An 8,355-nucleotide genomic window follows, 5' to 3' on the forward strand; every position below is an offset into this window, starting at 1 on the left:
GGTCAGGCCCAGTTTTGGACTCCTGTTCTATTTGGGATTTGTGTTTAGTATAAATACCAACATACGTTTTAGGGTTTCTTTTAGCGCAGTTAGAGCTTATATTGGGGATATTTGGAGCATACAAAGAGGTATTTTCTGAACTCTTGGTTAGAGTTTTGTGTGGAGAGAATTAGAGATTTGTTGGTGAGATTAATTGGCTTATTTGAGTGATTTGTAATCTCAGTTTGTACTCTTCTTCTCTATTAGTGAAAACCTCATCCCCTTCTTGCCCCGTGGTTAAAATTGGTTGTTTGTGTTTGTGCCGTTATTGTGCATCGTTTGGCCTTTATCTCGGTGTTAGGTTTGGTTTCTCGAAGCACATAGGTTTTTAGCTTCCGCCGCGCACAACATGTGTGTCATCTTTTGATTGAATGAAATGTCGTATGACTATTTGTTGATACGACACAAGTCATAAATTTAGATGATACATATTAGTTTTTTTTTGCATTTTGAAGAATCACCAATTTCTCATTACTAGTATAGTGCACCTGCTTTGAACGAGAGCATACTTGTTTTGTTTTATGTTTTTTAAAAAAAAAATTCGCTGCAAAATAATAAAATGACTTGTATAGCAATATAAATTTTGAACAATTATAATTTTATTTAAATGAATAAATTATATGATAAAACCGTGTATAAAGAATTGTATGATTAATTATTATAGTTTGGATAATTGTTATGATTTACTCATAATTTATTAAATAATTATAATATTTAAATAACTTCTTCTTTTTTAAATATAATAATATTATACATAGCGTAGTTATAGTATTATTAGGAACTACAATTTAATTTCACAATTAGTTTATTGTAGTATTAGTAAATAATTAGAATTGTGTATATTAAATAACAATATAACTTATTAATTTAAAAATACTATTAAAATCATCATACTATTAATACTATTATAATTACAATAAATACAAATTATTTTTCATACTACTATTATGCTTTCTAAAGGCTAATAAGATGAAAAGTAAAAGTAGTTATCCATAAGAGATGAAACCCAAAGGCATAAGACATAAGCCCAATGAATTGTTATTATTTTTAATCTTTCTATAATTTTAAATATTACGTTAAGTTAAATTAGGGATAAATTTTAAATTTTCTATTAAACAACACAATCAAATAATAATGTGACCGAATGTATTTAAAATGTGAGGAAATGCATAATTAATAAGAGGTTATATATAATTAGTGAATGATTAATTACAACTAATGACACATTTGAGAATTATCAAACTTAAAAGAGAAAAATTGAAAATCAAAAGTTTTGACAATGCAATCCTCTTTAATATGTATAGATAGATAGATATAGATATCATACTCCCTTTAAAAGTACGAGTTGGGGAAAAACTTTCCATGATCAATATTACCCTTAACTTTTTAAAATATTATATTGTTATCCTAATCTATTCTAATTTTCCTATCTTCTTTGAATTTATAATTAAATGATTTATCCTATCCATAACGATATTTAACATGTTATTGGATAAAGGAGATATGTTTGATATAATTCAAATATTTTACTTATTTCAGTTTGTAGAGAAATCAAAAAAAAAAAAAAATGCTAGTCAGCATCTAAAAGTTTTTGGACCTTGTAAAAAATATCCTCTAAGTTTTTAAAATTAAAAAAATACCCATACAAATTTAAAATTTTATTAAAACATCTTGAAAATTATAAAATTTACTTATTTTAATTCAGTGACAAATCTGAAAAGTATATGCTCACTAAAAAATGAAAGTTTTTTTTTACATTGGAGAAAGTATATTGTAAGTTTTGAAAAAGGCAAAAATACTCCTAAAAATTCAAAATTTGTAAAAAACACCTTAAAAATTTCAAACCTATAAATACACTAAAAACCTACAAATAACACAAACAACCCCCAAAAATTTATGGAATTTACAATAAACACTCTAAACTTTTTACAAATTGCAAGATAAAACCCTCAAGATTATAAAATTTATAAAAATCATGATAATTTTCAACCTAACCGTACATTAAAAATATAGGAGTTACAAATATCCCCTGCATAATTTATAATTTATAAAAAACACCCTTAAAGTTTAAAAAATAACAAACAAACACTCCAAATTCAAATTTTATAAAAAAAACACCCTGAGAATTTCAAACTTGTTAGTAAATTGAAAATATAAGAATTATAAATAGTCTATAAATAATTTACAATCTGTAGAAAAGGCCTATAAGTTTAAAAAATTATAAAAAACCCCTAATATTCATAATTTATAAAAAAACACCATGAGAATTTCTAACCTGTAGACACTAAAATGAATATATAAAATTACTAACAACCCCTAGAAAATAAAAAATTTATAAAAAATATCATACTCCCTTTAAAAGTATAGGTTTAGAAAAAACTTTTCATGGTCAATATTACCCATTAATTTTTAAAAAGAACATAACTAATTAAAAATCTATTAGATTGGAAATTTACAAAAACAAACAAACTTAAAGTTTAGTATATTGCAAATTACCCCTTCAAACTTAAAGTTTAGTATATTGCAAATTACCCCTCCAAAGTTTGATAATTTTTAGTGATTTTTCGTAGTTCCTTGATTTTAATATAATTTTTAATAGTTTTGTGTATTTGTAAATTATAAAAGTTTAGGGTATTGTAGTTCCTTGATTTTAATATAATTTTTAATAGTTTTGTGTATTTGTAAATTATAAAAGTTTAGGGTATTTGTTTTTACAATTTTTAAAACTTTTGTTAATAGTTTTGTGTATTTGTAAATTATAAAAGTTTAGGGTATTTGTTTTTACAATTTTTAAAACTTTTGAGGATGTTTATTTTGTAGTTTTTTAAATTTTTATTGTGTTTTTAGTGTACTGCATAGATACATCAATTAATGATGATATAAAGAGTAAGTCATTCTTAAGATGTATTAGGCTATAGTTAAGTGTGCACATTACTATTCCTAGGCAGTATAGTTTATACATGCAAATATTTTTAAACAATCTATATAGTGGTCAAAAGTTTTTGGACTTTAATGTACTATTATTTATAAATTATATTTAATATGAACCCACCATATAATTTTGACTATGGTCATTATAATTTTAATACATTTAATCGATTGACTATATAAGTATATAGACCATATATTATTTTACTTTCTCGCATGAACTAATATTTAGAACTTAATAATTTAAATTATTACTTTTAAATTTAATATAAAGAGGGGCTTTAATAGCATTTATTTATTTACCTACTGGATAATACAATTTCAATTCCTATTTTTACTTGAGATTTATTTTATAGTTACGTGTATCAAATTGGTAATTAAAATAATAATTATTTATGCTTAAATTAGGATGATTATAGTTGGTCACTCACTATGAAATTTTTATAAAGATATATACTTTATATTCTATAGTTATCTGCACTGCCCATGTATATTTTATAAATTAATTGTTAATTTGACATATTAACTTACTTCTCCTTTGTAGAAATTTCTTCTTTGACTTTTAGATTATGTAATCACTATGTCATAATTCTAGCATAGAAAGGACCTCATTCTAATTAGCTTTAAGCTAATATTTGCGTTGAACTGAAGTATATACTATTGTTACTATGTGTATATATTTTTTAAGAAAATTATGTTAACACTTTTTTAACAAAAAATAATATTCCAACCTCTGATATTATAAAAATAAAATATAGCTAATTAAGTGACTAGCAAAAGAGGACTTGTATTAGAAAAGTGTGAATAATAAGATAAAGAAGAAAGATAATGGTTACCAACAGTATTACCAATAGCAAACTATAATGTATAATTAACCTATTTTGTGGAGCCCAACTACTAGCTATAAGCATCAATGTTTTCATACATATACTTTATAATTTATTAAAAAATGTATATAATCTTATATAATAAGATTGATTTAATACTGAATAGTAATACCATTGTAAATGAGCAATTATAAAGATGTTAGGGACTAACATATATGTATTTAAGATTTTAGGACGAATATCTTAATAACCTATTTATATAAGCACACTCACTTTGTCACCTATTCTGTTCACTTTTCTCCTCCCTCATTCTTCACCAATTCACGCTCAGAGAGAAATAGAATTCATGTCAGTGAGGTCTTCTCTCCCTCTATCCCTCGATCTTATATTTTTTTAAATTAGTTTCTTTAATTCTTTTTTAATTTTTTCTTGGATCCATTTCATGCTTCATTCTGTGAAGTGTCTTGTTAGATTCGATTTAAATATACTTTTATTTCAATTATTATTTTCCCCTATTTATGGGTCAATTAATCACCAAAAAATGTTTAGGTCTTTTCGCCTATTTCATATTTTGAATTAACAGTTTATTTTAGAAGAATTTTTAAAAAGGTCACTTTTTAATAATATTAGCAAAATTGAATATTTTACATAATAATTAACAAAATTGTCCTCTTTTTTGCCACACCATCAGGACTGGCAACAAAGAGGATGATTTTGTAAAAAAAAATCATCTTTAAAATATACGGAACTAATAATCCTGTGTAATTAGAGAACATTAATTACAAAAGTAATTAAAGTAAGAAAATACACGAGACTACCACTCTTGCGTATTTTATAGTCGGAACCAGAAAATACATGAGACTACTGTATATGGCCCTTTGGTGAGGTATGCCAATATCTGGACACATTCCATCTATTTTATATACAATGGGTTAGTATAGATTGAAATAAATGTATAAAATTACATGTAATTATATATATTATAAAATAACTTAGTAATAACGGAATATGGCCATTGAGAGTACGGGTCTCCCTCAAATATGGGCAACCCAAATGCAATTTCTCCCAAGAACATATCTGTAGCAGAGTGAGACAACCCTTGAATTCTTTGTTTTGAACAAGTGCCACTTTGGTCATCTTCCTATACAGATACGCTAACACGGCACTCCCCCATGATAATTCTCCATAATCCTTAAGATCCTTCAGGAGTGGCAACCACCTCACGTACACCGAATCCTTCGTGGAATCCATAAAAAGAATAGTACCGATCATATGAAGTATGTATGCACGGGCATACATCTTGATGATCTCCTCGGTCGTATCGATCGGTACATTCATGTAATTGTTTCTCAACCATTCAAGCTTGAACTTTACCACCCTTCATGTGAGGAACTTGACCCAGCAAATCTTCGCACTTCCCTACCCAATTAAAGTCGTCGCTACTCGTGACAGCATCCCCATCCACTCTGAGTCCAAGCAAAACCCCAATATCCTACAATGTAATCGTCAACTCTCCTTGGCGTAGGTGGAATGTATTTGTCTCGGGCCTCCATCGTTCAATCAGCATCGTCAAGAGATCCCAATCAAGACTCACCCATTTAATTTGTGAGCACTCAAAGAAGCTTGCTTGACGGACATAAAATTGGACATGTGGGTCTATCAAGTCCCAGCTCGAATGTGCATGAGTATGATCAACAATAGTAATGCTCGGGGCCTGCATACATTAAACAGTGCAAATGTTCAGTAACAATCAATAACTTAGAATAATTAATATGATTGAAAATATAATTTACAACTACCAATGTAATTTACCTCCCAGAGTCTATCTTCGTGGATCGATGTCGATCTTGGCCATAAAGGATCTCATACGTCAATGTACCCACCTCCATACCTATACATATGATGATATAAATGTGTCAGTGCTATGACGTATGCAAAAATATAAGTAGAATAAAATCTCAGATTTCGTATATATCATTGACTTATAAATGAAGTGGAATAAAATTAAAAATTAAATAAAGTGTACTGATAAATTGCTATTTATTTGGATTGGTGGGACAATGAGATATCCTGTGGCCCGATTGTCTACAACATCCATACCTATTTTTTTGAACTCCTTCTCGACCTTCATCCATCGTACCTTTTATACGTGTTGATCTCGGGCGTCTGGCTTATCTCTTATATTCAGGAGGTAACACATGCGGCCCGTTGTAGGGTGGTCAGTAACGACTATGTACAATGGGATAAAAACACTAATTATATGAATCTCTATAGTGGCTTGATTGATACCACTCAGAAGCGTATGTGTAATACGATGTATTTACAACCCAAATTGCTTGGTCGTAACCGCTATAACATGTGAACATGGCATTTTTTGCAATTCTGGTATGTTACATGTGCATGTGCATTATGTCCCTCGTAAATTGACGGTGTAATTATAACCGTGATTGTCTATAACCTGCCATTCATCTATAGCAAATCTAACAATCTAAGTCAATCTCACCTGCTTGACACGAGCTCCTACAATCTCTTCATTTTTTGGTGTCAACAATGTCCCCCAATTTTCTCCATCCTCTCGTCGCTTGACAAAATAATGATTTAGTCTATAAAATGTCCTCACAACCAATGCCTGTATGGGCATTGCTCGAGACCCCTTAAGTACACCGTTGAAGCTTTCAAAATAATTAGTTGTCATCATACAATAGAGATTCTATCCATCTTTACTTAGTGCCCATCGGTCGACGTAATCACTTCCCAAACTACTCTCAATCCAGTCATGTGCAGCTTGAGATGTTGCCTTGATTTGATCCCGTATCCGATCATACACACACGTTTCGGGTGTAACACCCGCTTACCAAAGAAGGTTTTGTAAATGTATCTGACCAAAGTTCTTTTTAAAATTAGCTCTAATGTGTCGTAAGCAATAGCGGTGATTGTGATGAGAGCCAAATCTCCTGTAGCTCTAATGTGTCGTAAGCAATAGCGGTGATTGTGATGAGAGCCAAATCTCCTGTACAATGCTCTTGGAATACCTTTCATCCTGTAAGCAATAGCGGTGATTGTGATGAGAGCCAAATCTCCTGTACAATGCTCTTGGAATACCTTTCATCCTGTCGGATATAAAAGTAATTTTTCTAGGAGGCAACACATTAAAAATATATAATTGAATGCAAAAAAAAACCACTCCCAATTTTCACTGTTCTCGCACAACTGCGAAGGCCAAAGGAAATAAGCCACCATCTGCATCTACTCCTGTAGCGACAAGCAATACACCCTTATATTTACCGTATAAGTGTGTGCCATCAATGTTAAGAATCGGCCGACAAAATATAAATCCCTCGATCGAAGGACCAAATACCTAAAATACATAGGTGAATTGATGAACTCCCGGATTGATCTCTTTGGTTATGAGTTTGTATTCAGATCCAAGATTGCTTCTTTTGATCGCATCAAGATATTGAGGTAGTATCGCGTAAGACTTCTCCCAATCACCAAATATTTTTGTCATTGTAATTCTCCATGCATTCCACGCTTTACTATACAATATTTCAATGAACTTCGTATGTAACACTCTATCAATTATATTATCGGCCTTAGTTCAAGCTGTTTCTTTAATTTTGGCATAATCAACCGAGCTATGTAGGAGGCGGAAGCACCACTGTGATCTTTCTCGAATATTGGATTGTTACATGTATGAACACCGTAGTGTTCCGTGATCTTAAAATATCTATTATGTTTCTTTCCAGCAAATGCATATAACTTCCAAGGAAATGCATAATCAGCTTCATTCCCCTCAGCCCGACCTTGCCTTTGTGTATTCATAAAACAGATTACCTCATAACTTGTGCGATTGCTTTTAATTTGCTTGAATTTGATCAACTTTTTGATTGAGTAATCACGAATAACATCAACCAATTGGTCTTTAGTCTCGAATAAATCACCAACCCTAAAAGGGACCTCATCATCTTCTGTATGAGATGAACTTTCGCCAATGTGCATATCTTGTACTGTGAAAGAACGAACTCACTCATCATTTTCAAACTCGTTGGGGGGTGATTCTTCGTACTCAACATATTCATTATTAATATTCATTATTAACATAAGCTTCATCGGGCCAATCCGGATTCTCTTCATCGTCTTCACTTATAAATTGCATGCTGTCAATTGGTGCACATCTTCACCTTCAGAGGCGTTGCTTCTTTCATCCTCTTCAACTGTTGCCCCTCTTAACGGCCTCATATTTTCATAAACGACTTCATTGTTCATGACATTTGACGTTCCACCGAATGAAGGTGCACCACTATTATATTGAAATTGAGTCTGCTCCATTTCATTCAAAGAAGAAAGAAAACCATCAGACTCAACTCCCAAATCTAACATGCGTGAGAATTCTTCTGGAGGGTTGAATATTTGACACGAACTATATGGCAACTTTTCAATAAACAATTCTACTGTTGGTTGTGATTTTCTCAAATTAAACATAATACTCATATGATGATCGTTTGAGATCTCAACTGCGGACGTTCTATCAAAAGTTATGGGCCAATTGCATATTATTTTT

Source organism: Asparagus officinalis, chromosome 3, assembly GCF_001876935.1.
Source record: "Asparagus officinalis chromosome 3, Aspof.V1, whole genome shotgun sequence".
Classification (NCBI taxonomy): domain Eukaryota; kingdom Viridiplantae; phylum Streptophyta; class Magnoliopsida; order Asparagales; family Asparagaceae; genus Asparagus; species Asparagus officinalis.